This window comes from Idiotropiscis lumnitzeri, chromosome 5 (assembly GCF_059441095.1).
Source record: "Idiotropiscis lumnitzeri isolate Australia: NSW breed Sydney's pygmy pipehorse chromosome 5, RoL_Ilum_1.0, whole genome shotgun sequence".
NCBI lineage: Eukaryota > Metazoa > Chordata > Actinopteri > Syngnathiformes > Syngnathidae > Idiotropiscis > Idiotropiscis lumnitzeri.
Window position 1 is genome coordinate 5156526 of NC_142395.1, and position 13243 is coordinate 5169768.

The 13243-nt window shown below is 42.6% G+C and overlaps 11 non-coding genes across 11 annotated transcripts; all 11 read left to right on the forward strand.

Moving 5' to 3' along the window:
• The first annotated feature begins 962 nt into the window (after positions 1-962).
• LOC148336382 (5S ribosomal RNA) lies at positions 963-1081 on the forward strand. The gene has a single exon (XR_015843440.1). It is a non-coding gene; the product is annotated as a 5S ribosomal RNA (ribosomal RNA).
• A 1008-nt stretch (positions 1082-2089) lies between these two features.
• On the forward strand, positions 2090-2208 carry LOC148336383 (5S ribosomal RNA). Its single transcript, XR_015843797.1, has one exon. It is a non-coding gene; the product is annotated as a 5S ribosomal RNA (ribosomal RNA).
• A 1009-nt stretch (positions 2209-3217) lies between these two features.
• On the forward strand, positions 3218-3336 carry LOC148336384 (5S ribosomal RNA). The gene has a single exon (XR_015843798.1). It is a non-coding gene; the product is annotated as a 5S ribosomal RNA (ribosomal RNA).
• A 1010-nt stretch (positions 3337-4346) lies between these two features.
• On the forward strand, positions 4347-4465 carry LOC148336385 (5S ribosomal RNA). The gene has a single exon (XR_015843800.1). It is a non-coding gene; the product is annotated as a 5S ribosomal RNA (ribosomal RNA).
• Positions 4466-5474: 1009 nt separating this feature from the next.
• Positions 5475-5593, forward strand: LOC148336386 (5S ribosomal RNA). Its single transcript, XR_015843801.1, has one exon. It is a non-coding gene; the product is annotated as a 5S ribosomal RNA (ribosomal RNA).
• A 1009-nt stretch (positions 5594-6602) lies between these two features.
• LOC148336387 (5S ribosomal RNA) lies at positions 6603-6721 on the forward strand. The gene has a single exon (XR_015843802.1). It is a non-coding gene; the product is annotated as a 5S ribosomal RNA (ribosomal RNA).
• A 1009-nt stretch (positions 6722-7730) lies between these two features.
• LOC148336388 (5S ribosomal RNA) lies at positions 7731-7849 on the forward strand. Its single transcript, XR_015843803.1, has one exon. It is a non-coding gene; the product is annotated as a 5S ribosomal RNA (ribosomal RNA).
• Positions 7850-8858: 1009 nt separating this feature from the next.
• Positions 8859-8977, forward strand: LOC148336389 (5S ribosomal RNA). Its single transcript, XR_015843804.1, has one exon. It is a non-coding gene; the product is annotated as a 5S ribosomal RNA (ribosomal RNA).
• Positions 8978-9988: 1011 nt separating this feature from the next.
• On the forward strand, positions 9989-10107 carry LOC148336390 (5S ribosomal RNA). The gene has a single exon (XR_015843805.1). It is a non-coding gene; the product is annotated as a 5S ribosomal RNA (ribosomal RNA).
• Positions 10108-11116: 1009 nt separating this feature from the next.
• On the forward strand, positions 11117-11235 carry LOC148336391 (5S ribosomal RNA). Its single transcript, XR_015843806.1, has one exon. It is a non-coding gene; the product is annotated as a 5S ribosomal RNA (ribosomal RNA).
• Positions 11236-12244: 1009 nt separating this feature from the next.
• LOC148336392 (5S ribosomal RNA) lies at positions 12245-12363 on the forward strand. Its single transcript, XR_015843807.1, has one exon. It is a non-coding gene; the product is annotated as a 5S ribosomal RNA (ribosomal RNA).
• Positions 12364-13243: the final 880 nt, after the last annotated feature.

The following is a 13243-nucleotide window of genomic DNA, read 5'->3' on the forward strand; positions in this document are numbered from 1 at the left end:
AGCAAGTATGCGAGCTGCTTTTTTATAAATTTCCACATATTCGCCTGACAGGCTGAGAGCACAAAATGCCAACATTCAGCGTCCTCTGCCTTTGGGTGTTGCTACAGTCTCGCCGTGGACGACTCGCAAATGCGTGTGGCAATTTGCAAATGCGTGTCTGGAGACTTGACTGTGGCTCCGGAGCCACACATTGACCAAAAGGGTACCCTCGGAGTCTACAGGTGTAGCAGACATATGACCCGATGCAGTCCGGTTGGGTTGGTGCAGTGAGTGTTTACTAAATAAAAAGTTAATGAATCAATTTTAAAAAATGGTGTTTACTGTATGCAATAAAGGGAAGTATAGTTAATGTCGCAATTAGCAGGTGTGGAGAAGCTTCATTCATTTTTTTTAGCTTCACTGGTTATATCATTGGTTCTTATTTTATTAGTTCCACTTTATTCTTCCATTTATTCCAATTTAATTTAAATAATGTCAAATAAATGGTACATGACCATGGGTGGATAGCAGTGAACGCCCCCCCAAGTTATTGGTGTATATATTGGTGGTACGGGGCTGGTATAATATTAGTGCCCCCATGTGGTCCGAATGTGTAGCTACGGAGCCACACACGTCTCCTGACACGCATTTGCAAATCAGCACACGCATTTGCGAGTCGTCCGCGGCAGGACTGTAGCAAACGTCACCTGTAAGAACACAGCCAATCAAAAGGTCCCGTTTTTACAGGTCGCCCATCTACGGATTTTTGTCCGCATTTAACCATGTGTATGTGCCAACAAATCATTGTACACATTTGCTGATATTTGTCATATATCTGTGACTTCAATCATGCATTGTAGATTGTTGTGACACATTTGTGACTGTGGTTATAGTTTCAGATTCTTGTTACGTATTTTTGGATTGAAGTATTTGCCACAATAAAGACCACATGTATAAAATGCAAAATTTTGGAGGGAATTCTCGCTTACGGCCATACTACCATGAGAACGCCCGATCTCGTCCGATCTCGGAAGCTAAGCAGGGTCGGGCCTGGTTAGTACTTGGATGGGAGACCGCCTGGGAATACCAGGTGCTGTAAGCTTTTGCACCGCAAAAAATAAATAAATAAAAATAACTTTGACAAATGTAAGCAAGTATGCGAGCTGCTTTTTTATAAATTTCCACATATTCGCCTGACAGGCTGAGAGCACAAAATGCCAACATTCAGCGTCCTCTGCCTTTGGGTGTTGCTACAGTCTCGCCGTGGACGACTCGCAAATGCGTGTGGCAATTTGCAATGCGTGTCTGGAGACTTGACTGTGGCTCCGGAGCCACACATTGACCAAAAGGGTACCCTCGGAGTCTACAGGTGTAGCAGACATATGACCCGATGCAGTCCGGTTGGGTTGGTGCAGTGAGTGTTTACTAAATAAAAAGTTAATGAATCAATTTTAAAAAATGGTGTTTACTGAATGCAATAAAGGGAAGTATAGTTAATGTGGCAATTAGCAGGTGTGGAGAAGCTTCATTCATTTTTTTTAGCTTCACTGGTTATATCATTGGTTCTTATTTTATTAGTTCCACTTTATTCTTCCATTTATTCCAATTTAATTTAAATAATGTCAAATAAATGGTACATGACCATGGGTGGATAGCAGTGAACGCCCCCCCAAGTTATTGGTGTATATATTGGTGGTACGGGGCTGGTATAATATTAGTGCCCCCATGTGGTCCGAATGTGTAGCTACGGAGCCACACACGTCTCCTGACACGCATTTGCAAATCAGCACACGCATTTGCGAGTCGTCCGCGGCAGGACTGTAGCAAACGTCACCTGTAAGAACACAGCCAATCAAAAGGTCCCGTTTTTACAGGTCGCCCATCTACGGATTTTTGTCCGCATTTAACCATGTGTATGTGCCAACAAATCATTGTACACATTTGCTGATATTTGTCATATATCTGTGACTTCAATCATGCATTGTAGATTGTTGTGACACATTTGTGACTGTGGTTATAGTTTCAGATTCTAGTTACGTATTTTTGGATTGAAGTATTTGCCACAATAAAGACCACATGTATAAAATGCAAAATTTTGGAGCGAATTCTCGCTTACGGCCATACTACCCTGAGAACGCCCGATCTCGTCCGATCTCGGAAGCTAAGCAGGGTCGGGCCTGGTTAGTACTTGGATGGGAGACCGCCTGGGAATACCAGGTGCTGTAAGCTTTTGCACCGCAAAAAATAAATAAATAAAAATAACTTTGACAAATGTAAGCAAGTATGCGAGCTGCTTTTTTATAAATTTCCACATATTCGCCTGACAGGCTGAGAGCACAAAATGCCAACATTCAGCGTCCTCTGCCTTTGGGTGTTGCTACAGTCTCGCCGTGGACGACTCGCAAATGCGTGTGGCAATTTGCAAATGCGTGTCTGGAGACTTGACTGTGGCTCCGGAGCCACACATTGACCAAAAGGGTACCCTCGGAGTCTACAGGTGTAGCAGACATATGACCCGATGCAGTCCGGTTGGGTTGGTGCAGTGAGTGTTTACTAAATAAAAAGTTAATGAATCAATTTTAAAAAATGGTGTTTACTGAATGCAATAAAGGGAAGTATAGTTAATGTCGCAATTAGCAGGTGTGGAGAAGCTTCATTCATTTTTTTTAGCTTCACTGGTTATATCATTGGTTCTTATTTTATTAGTTCCACTTTATTCTTCCATTTATTCCAATTTAATTTAAATAATGTCAAATAAATGGTACATGACCATGGGTGGATAGCAGTGAACGCCCCCCCAAGTTATTGGTGTATATATTGGTGGTACGGGGCTGGTATAATATTAGTGCCCCCATGTGGTCCGAATGTGTAGCTACGGAGCCACACACGTCTCCTGACACGCATTTGCAAATCAGCACACGCATTTGCGAGTCGTCCGCGGCAGGACTGTAGCAAACGTCACCTGTAAGAACACAGCCAATCAAAAGGTCCCGTTTTTACAGGTCGCCCATCTACGGATTTTTGTCCGCATTTAACCATGTGTATGTGCCAACAAATCATTGTACACATTTGCTGATATTTGTCATATATCTGTGACTTCAATCATGCATTGTAGATTGTTGTGACACATTTGTGACTGTGGTTATAGTTTCAGATTCTAGTTACGTATTTTTGGATTGAAGTATTTGCCACAATAAAGACCACATGTATAAAATGCAAAATTTTGGAGGGAATTCTCGCTTACGGCCATACTACCCTGAGAACGCCCGATCTCGTCCGATCTCGGAAGCTAAGCAGGGTCGGGCCTGGTTAGTACTTGGATGGGAGACCGCCTGGGAATACCAGGTGCTGTAAGCTTTTGCACCGCAAAAAAGTAAATAAATAAAAATAACTTTGACAAATGTAAGCAAGTATGCGAGCTGCTTTTTTATAAATTTCCACATATTCGCCTGACAGGCTGAGAGCACAAAATGCCAACATTCAGCGTCCTCTGCCTTTGGGTGTTGCTACAGTCTCGCCGTGGACGACTCGCAAATGCGTGTGGCAATTTGCAAATGCGTGTCTGGAGACTTGACTGTGGCTCCGGAGCCGCACATTGACCAAAAGGGTACCCTCGGAGTCTACAGGTGTAGCAGACATATGACCCGATGCAGTCCGGTTGGGTTGGTGCAGTGAGTGTTTACTAAATAAAAAGTTAATGAATCAATTTTAAAAAATGGTGTTTACTGAATGCAATAAAGGGAAGTATAGTTAATGTCGCAATTAGCAGGTGTGGAGAAGCTTCATTCATTTTTTTTAGCTTCACTGGTTATATCATTGGTTCTTATTTTATTAGTTCCACTTTATTCTTCCATTTATTCCAATTTAATTTAAATAATGTCAAATAAATGGTACATGACCATGGGTGGATAGCAGTGAACGCCCCCCCAAGTTATTGGTGTATATATTGGTGGTACGGGGCTGGTATAATATTAGTGCCCCCATGTGGTCCGAATGTGTAGCTACGGAGCCACACACGTCTCCTGACACGCATTTGCAAATCAGCACACGCATTTGCGAGTCGTCCGCGACAGGACTGTAGCAAACGTCACCTGTAAGAACACAGCCAATCAAAAGGTCCCGTTTTTACAGGTCGCCCATCTACGGATTTTTGTCCGCATTTAACCATGTGTATGTGCCAACAAATCATTGTACACATTTGCTGATATTTGTCATATATCTGTGACTTCAATCATGCATTGTAGATTGTTGTGACACATTTGTGACTGTGGTTATAGTTTCAGATTCTTGTTACGTATTTTTGGATTGAAGTATTTGCCACAATAAAGACCACATGTATAAAATGCAAAATTTTGGAGGGAATTCTCGCTTACGGCCATACTACCCTGAGAACGCCCGATCTCGTCCGATCTCGGAAGCTAAGCAGGGTCGGGCCTGGTTAGTACTTGGATGGGAGACCGCCTGGGAATACCAGGTGCTGTAAGCTTTTGCACCGCAAAAAATAAATAAATAAAAATAACTTTGACAAATGTAAGCAAGTATGCGAGCTGCTTTTTTATAAATTTCCACATATTCGCCTGACAGGCTGAGAGCACAAAATGCCAACATTCAGCGTCCTCTGCCTTTGGGTGTTGCTACAGTCTCGCCGTGGACGACTCGCAAATGCGTGTGGCAATTTGCAAATGCGTGTCTGGAGACTTGACTGTGGCTCCGGAGCCACACATTGACCAAAAGGGTACCCTCGGAGTCTACAGGTGTAGCAGACATATGACCCGATGCAGTCCGGTTGGGTTGGTGCAGTGAGTGTTTACTAAATAAAAAGTTAATGAATCAATTTTAAAAAATGGTGTTTACTGAATGCAATAAAGGGAAGTATAGTTAATGTCGCAATTAGCAGGTGTGGAGAAGCTTCATTCATTTTTTTTAGCTTCACTGGTTATATCATTGGTTCTTATTTTATTAGTTCCACTTTATTCTTCCATTTATTCCAATTTAATTTAAATAATGTCAAATAAATGGTACATGACCATGGGTGGATAGCAGTGAACGCCCCCCCAAGTTATTGGTGTATATATTGGTGGTACGGGGCTGGTATAATATTAGTGCCCCCATGTGGTCCGAATGTGTAGCTACGGAGCCACACACGTCTCCTGACACGCATTTGCAAATCAGCACACGCATTTGCGAGTCGTCCGCGACAGGACTGTAGCAAACGTCACCTGTAAGAACACAGCCAATCAAAAGGTCCCGTTTTTACAGGTCGCCCATCTACGGATTTTTGTCCGCATTTAACCATGTGTATGTGCCAACAAATCATTGTACACATTTGCTGATATTTGTCATATATCTGTGACTTCAATCATGCATTGTAGATTGTTGTGACACATTTGTGACTGTGGTTATAGTTTCAGATTCTAGTTACGTATTTTTGGATTGAAGTATTTGCCACAATAAAGACCACATGTATAAAATGCAAAATTTTGGAGGGAATTCTCGCTTACGGCCATACTACCCTGAGAACGCCCGATCTCGTCCGATCTCGGAAGCTAAGCAGGGTCGGGCCTGGTTAGTACTTGGATGGGAGACCGCCTGGGAATACCAGGTGCTGTAAGCTTTTGCACCGCAAAAAATAAATAAATAAAAATAACTTTGACAAATGTAAGCAAGTATGCGAGCTGCTTTTTTATAAATTTCCACATATTCGCCTGACAGGCTGAGAGCACAAAATGCCAACATTCAGCGTCCTCTGCCTTTGGGTGTTGCTACAGTCTCGCCGTGGACGACTCGCAAATGCGTGTGGCAATTTGCAAATGCGTGTCTGGAGACTTGACTGTGGCTCCGGAGCCACACATTGACCAAAAGGGTACCCTCGGAGTCTACAGGTGTAGCAGACATATGACCCGATGCAGTCCGGTTGGGTTGGTGCAGTGAGTGTTTACTAAATAAAAAGTTAATGAATCAATTTAAAAAAATGGTGTTTACTGAATGCAATAAAGGGAAGTATAGTTAATGTCGCAATTAGCAGGTGTGGAGAAGCTTCATTCATTTTTTTTAGCTTCACTGGTTATATCATTGGTTCTTATTTTATTAGTTCCACTTTATTCTTCCATTTATTCCAATTTAATTTAAATAATGTCAAATAAATGGTACATGACCATGGGTGGATAGCAGTGAACGCCCCCCCAAGTTATTGGTGTATATATTGGTGGTACGGGGCTGGTATAATATTAGTGCCCCCATGTGGTCCGAATGTGTAGCTACGGAGCCACACACGTCTCCTGACACGCATTTGCAAATCAGCACACGCATTTGCGAGTCGTCCGCGGCAGGACTGTAGCAAACGTCACCTGTAAGAACACAGCCAATCAAAAGGTCCCGTTTTTACAGGTCGCCCATCTACGGATTTTTGTCCGCATTTAACCATGTGTATGTGCCAACAAATCATTGTACACATTTGCTGATATTTGTCATATATCTGTGACTTCAATCATGCATTGTAGATTGTTGTGACACATTTGTGACTGTGGTTATAGTTTCAGATTCTTGTTACGTATTTTTGGATTGAAGTATTTGCCACAATAAAGACCACATGTATAAAATGCAAAATTTTGGAGGGAATTCTCGCTTACGGCCATACTACCCTGAGAACGCCCGATCTCGTCCGATCTCGGAAGCTAAGCAGGGTCGGGCCTGGTTAGTACTTGGATGGGAGACCGCCTGGGAATACCAGGTGCTGTAAGCTTTTGCACCGCAAAAAATAAATAAATAAAAATAACTTTGACAAATGTAAGCAAGTATGCGAGCTGCTTTTTTATAAATTTCCACATATTCGCCTGACAGGCTGAGAGCACAAAATGCCAACATTCAGCGTCCTCTGCCTTTGGGTGTTGCTACAGTCTCGCCGTGGACGACTCGCAAATGCGTGTGGCAATTTGCAAATGCGTGTCTGGAGACTTGACTGTGGCTCCGGAGCCACACATTGACCAAAAGGGTACCCTCGGAGTCTACAGGTGTAGCAGACATATGACCCGATGCAGTCCGGTTGGGTTGGTGCAGTGAGTGTTTACTAAATAAAAAGTTAATGAATCAATTTTAAAAAATGGTGTTTACTGAATGCAATAAAGGGAAGTATAGTTAATGTGGCAATTAGCAGGTGTGGAGAAGCTTCATTCATTTTTTTTAGCTTCACTGGTTATATCATTGGTTCTTATTTTATTAGTTCCACTTTATTCTTCCATTTATTCCAATTTAATTTAAATAATGTCAAATAAATGGTACATGACCATGGGTGGATAGCAGTGAACGCCCCCCCAAGTTATTGGTGTATATATTGGTGGTACGGGGCTGGTATAATATTAGTGCCCCCATGTGGTCCGAATGTGTAGCTACGGAGCCACACACGTCTCCTGACACGCATTTGCAAATCAGCACACGCATTTGCGAGTCGTCCGCGGCAGGACTGTAGCAAACGTCACCTGTAAGAACACAGCCAATCAAAAGGTCCCGTTTTTACAGGTCGCCCATCTACGGATTTTTGTCCGCATTTAACCATGTGTATGTGCCAACAAATCATTGTACACATTTGCTGATATTTGTCATATATCTGTGACTTCAATCATGCATTGTAGATTGTTGTGACACATTTGTGACTGTGGTTATAGTTTCAGATTCTAGTTACGTATTTTTGGATTGAAGTATTTGCCACAATAAAGACCACATGTATAAAATGCAAAATCTTGGAGGGAATTCTCGCTTACGGCCATACTACCCTGAGAACGCCCGATCTCGTCCGATCTCGGAAGCTAAGCAGGGTCGGGCCTGGTTAGTACTTGGATGGGAGACCGCCTGGGAATACCAGGTGCTGTAAGCTTTTGCACCGCAAAAAATAAATAAATAAAAATAACTTTGACAAATGTAAGCAAGTATGCGAGCTGCTTTTTTATAAATTTCCACATATTCGCCTGACAGGCTGAGAGCACAAAATGCCAACATTCAGCGTCCTCTGCCTTTGGGTGTTGCTACAGTCTCGCCGTGGACGACTCGCAAATGCGTGTGGCAATTTGCAAATGCGTGTCTGGAGACTTGACTGTGGCTCCGGAGCCACACATTGACCAAAAGGGTACCCTCGGAGTCTACAGGTGTAGCAGACATATGACCCGATGCAGTCCGGTTGGGTTGGTGCAGTGAGTGTTTACTAAATAAAAAGTTAATGAATCAATTTAAAAAAATGGTGTTTACTGAATGCAATAAAGGGAAGTATAGTTAATGTCGCAATTAGCAGGTGTGGAGAAGCTTCATTCATTTTTTTTAGCTTCACTGGTTATATCATTGGTTCTTATTTTATTAGTTCCACTTTATTCTTCCATTTATTCCAATTTAATTTAAATAATGTCAAATAAATGGTACATGACCATGGGTGGATAGCAGTGAACGCCCCCCCAAGTTATTGGTGTATATATTGGTGGTACGGGGCTGGTATAATATTAGTGCCCCCATGTGGTCCGAATGTGTAGCTACGGAGCCACACACGTCTCCTGACACGCATTTGCAAATCAGCACACGCATTTGCGAGTCGTCCGCGGCAGGACTGTAGCAAACGTCACCTGTAAGAACACAGCCAATCAAAAGGTCCCGTTTTTACAGGTCGCCCATCTACGGATCTTTGTCCGCATTTAACCATGTGTATGTGCCAACAAATCATTGTACACATTTGCTGATATTTGTCATATATCTGTGACTTCAATCATGCATTGTAGATTGTTGTGACACATTTGTGACTGTGGTTATAGTTTCAGATTCTTGTTACGTATTTTTGGATTGAAGTATTTGCCACAATAAAGACCACATGTATAAAATGCAAAATTTTGGAGGGAATTCTCGCTTACGGCCATACTACCCTGAGAACGCCCGATCTCGTCCGATCTCGGAAGCTAAGCAGGGTCGGGCCTGGTTAGTACTTGGATGGGAGACCGCCTGGGAATACCAGGTGCTGTAAGCTTTTGCACCGCAAAAAATAAATAAATAAAAATAACTTTGACAAATGTAAGCAAGTATGCGAGCTGCTTTTTTATAAATTTCCACATATTCGCCTGACAGGCTGAGAGCACAAAATGCCAACATTCAGCGTCCTCTGCCTTTGGGTGTTGCTACAGTCTCGCCGTGGACGACTCGCAAATGCGTGTGGCAATTTGCAAATGCGTGTCTGGAGACTTGACTGTGGCTCCGGAGCCACACATTAAGACCAAAAGGGTACCCTCGGAGTCTACAGGTGTAGCAGACATATGACCCGATGCAGTCCGGTTGGGTTGGTGCAGTGAGTGTTTACTAAATAAAAAGTTAATGAATCAATTTTAAAAAATGGTGTTTACTGAATGCAATAAAGGGAAGTATAGTTAATGTCGCAATTAGCAGGTGTGGAGAAGCTTCATTCATTTTTTTTAGCTTCACTGGTTATATCATTGGTTCTTATTTTATTAGTTCCACTTTATTCTTCCATTTATTCCAATTTAATTTAAATAATGTCAAATAAATGGTACATGACCATGGGTGGATAGCAGTGAACGCCCCCCCAAGTTATTGGTGTATATATTGGTGGTACGGGGCTGGTATAATATTAGTGCCCCCATGTGGTCCGAATGTGTAGCTACGGAGCCACACACGTCTCCTGACACGCATTTGCAAATCAGCACACGCATTTGCGAGTCGTCCGCGGCAGGACTGTAGCAAACGTCACCTGTAAGAACACAGCCAATCAAAAGGTCCCGTTTTTACAGGTCGCCCATCTACGGATTTTTGTCCGCATTTAACCATGTGTATGTGCCAACAAATCATTGTACACATTTGCTGATATTTGTCATATATCTGTGACTTCAATCATGCATTGTAGATTGTTGTGACACATTTGTGACTGTGGTTATATTTTCAGATTCTTGTTAAGTATTTTTGGATTGAAGTATTTGCCACAATAAAGACCACATGTATAAAATGCAAAATTTTGGAGGGAATTCTCGCTTACGGCCATACTACCCTGAGAACGCCCGATCTCGTCCGATCTCGGAAGCTAAGCAGGGTCGGGCCTGGTTAGTACTTGGATGGGAGACCGCCTGGGAATACCAGGTGCTGTAAGCTTTTGCACCGCAAAAAATAAATAAATAAAAATAACTTTGACAAATGTAAGCAAGTATGCGAGCTGATTTTTTATAAATTTCCACATATTCGCCTGACAGGCTGAGAGCACAAAATGCCAACATTCAGCGTCCTCTGCCTTTGGGTGTTGCTACAGTCTCGCCGTGGACGACTCGCAAATGCGTGTGGCAATTTGCAAATGCGTGTCTGGAGACTTGACTGTGGCTCCGGAGCCACACATTGACCAAAAGGGTACCCTCGGAGTCTACAGGTGTAGCAGACATATGACCCGATGCAGTCCGGTTGGGTTGGTGCAGTGAGTGTTTACTAAATAAAAAGTTAATGAATCAATTTTAAAAAATGGTGTTTACTGAATGCAATAAAGGGAAGTATAGTTAATGTGGCAATTAGCAGGTGTGGAGAAGCTTCATTCATTTTTTTTAGCTTCACTGGTTATATCATTGGTTCTTATTTTATTAGTTCCACTTTATTCTTCCATTTATTCCAATTTAATTTAAATAATGTCAAATAAATGGTACATGACCATGGGTGGATAGCAGTGAACGCCCCCCCAAGTTATTGGTGTATATATTGGTGGTACGGGGCTGGTATAATATTAGTGCCCCCATGTGGTCCGAATGTGTAGCTACGGAGCCACACACGTCTCCTGACACGCATTTGCAAATCAGCACACGCATTTGCGAGTCGTCCGCGGCAGGACTGTAGCAAACGTCACCTGTAAGAACACAGCCAATCAAAAGGTCCCGTTTTTACAGGTCGCCCATCTACGGATTTTTGTCCGCATTTAACCATGTGTATGTGCCAACAAATCATTGTACACATTTGCTGATATTTGTCATATATCTGTGACTTCAATCATGCATTGTAGATTGTTGTGACACATTTGTGACTGTGGTTATAGTTTCAGATTCTTGTTACGTATTTTTGGATTGAAGTATTTGCCACAATAAAGACCACATGTATAAAATGCAAAATGTTGGAGGGAATTCTCGCTTACGGCCATACTACCCTGAGAACGCCCGATCTCGTCCGATCTCGGAAGCTAAGCAGGGTCGGGCCTGGTTAGTACTTGGATGGGAGACCGCCTGGGAATACCAGGTGCTGTAAGCTTTTGCACCGCAAAAAATAAATAAATAAAAATAACTTTGACAAATGTAAGCAAGTATGCGAGCTGCTTTTTTATAAATTTCCACATATTCGCCTGACAGGCTGAGAGCACAAAATGCCAACATTCGGCGTCCTCTGCCTTTGGGTGTTGCTACAGTCTCGCCGTGGACGACTCGCAAATGCGTGTGGCAATTTGCAAATGCGTGTCTGGAGACTTGACTGTGGCTCCGGAGCCACACATTGACCAAAAGGGTACCCTCGGAGTCTACAGGTGTAGCAGACATATGACCCGATGCAGTCCGGTTGGGTTGGTGCAGTGAGTGTTTACTAAATAAAAAGTTAATGAATCAATTTTAAAAAATGGTGTTTACTGAATGCAATAAAGGGAAGTATAGTTAATGTGGCAATTAGCAGGTGTGGAGAAGCTTCATTCATTTATTTTAGCTTCACTGGTTATATCATTGGTTCTTATTTTATTAGTTCCACTTTATTCTTCCATTTATTCCAATTTAATTTAAATAATGTCAAATAAATGGTACATGACCATGGGTGGATAGCAGTGAACGCCCCCCCAAGTTATTGGTGTATATATTGGTGGTACGGGGCTGGTATAATATTAGTGCCCCCATGTGGTCCGAATGTGTAGCTACGGAGCCACACACGTCTCCTGACACGCATTTGCAAATCAGCACACGCATTTGCGAGTCGTCCGCGGCAGGACTGTAGCAAACGTCACCTGTAAGAACACAGCCAATCAAAAGGTCCCGTTTTTACAGGTCGCCCATCTACGGATTTTTGTCCGCATTTAACCATGTGTATGTGCCAACAAATCATTGTACACATTTGCTGATATTTGTCATATATCTGTGACTTCAATCATGCATTGTAGATTGTTGTGACACATTTGTGACTGTGGTTATAGTTTCAGATTCTAGTTACGTATTTTTGGATTGAAGTATTTGCCACAATAAAGACCACATGTATAAAATGCAAAATTTTGGAGGGAATTCTCGCTTACGGCCATACTACCCTGAGAACGCCCGATCTCGTCCGATCTCGGAAGCTAAGCAGGGTCGGGCCTGGTTAGTACTTGGATGGGAGACCGCCTGGGAATACCAGGTGCTGTAAGCTTTTGCACCGCAAAAAATAAATAAATAAAAATAACTTTGACAAATGTAAGCAAGTATGCGAGCTGCTTTTTTATAAATTTCCACATATTCGCCTGACAGGCTGAGAGCACAAAATGCCAACATTCAGCGTCCTCTGCCTTTGGGTGTTGCTACAGTCTCGCCGTGGACGACTCGCAAATGCGTGTGGCAATTTGCAAATGCGTGTCTGGAGACTTGACTGTGGCTCCGGAGCCACACATTGACGAAAAGGGTACCCTCGGAGTCTACAGGTGTAGCAGACATATGACCCGATGCAGTCCGGTTGGGTTGGTGCAGTGAGTGTTTACTAAATAAAAAGTTAATGAATCAATTTTAAAAAATGGTGTTTACTGAATGCAATAAAGGGAAGTATAGTTAATGTCGCAATTAGCAGGTGTGGAGAAGCTTCATTCATTTTTTTTAGCTTCACTGGTTATATCATTGGTTCTTATTTTATTAGTTCCACTTTATTCTTCCATTTATTCCAATTTAATTTAAATAATGTCAAATAAATGGTACATGACCATGGGTGGATAGCAGTGAACGCCCCCCCAAGTTATTGGTGTATATATTGGTGGTACGGGGCTGGTATAATATTAGTGCCCCCATGTGGTCCGAATGTGTAGCTACGGAGCCACACACGTCTCCTGACACGCATTTGCAAATCAGCACACGCATTTGCGAGTCGTCCGCGGCAGGACTGTAGCAAACGTCACCTGTAAGAACACAGCCAATCAAAAGGTCCCGTTTTTACAGGTCGCCCATCTACGGATTTTTGTCCGCATTTAACCATGTGTATGTGCCAACAAATCATTGTACACATTTGCTGATATTTGTCATATATCTGTGACTTCAATCATGCA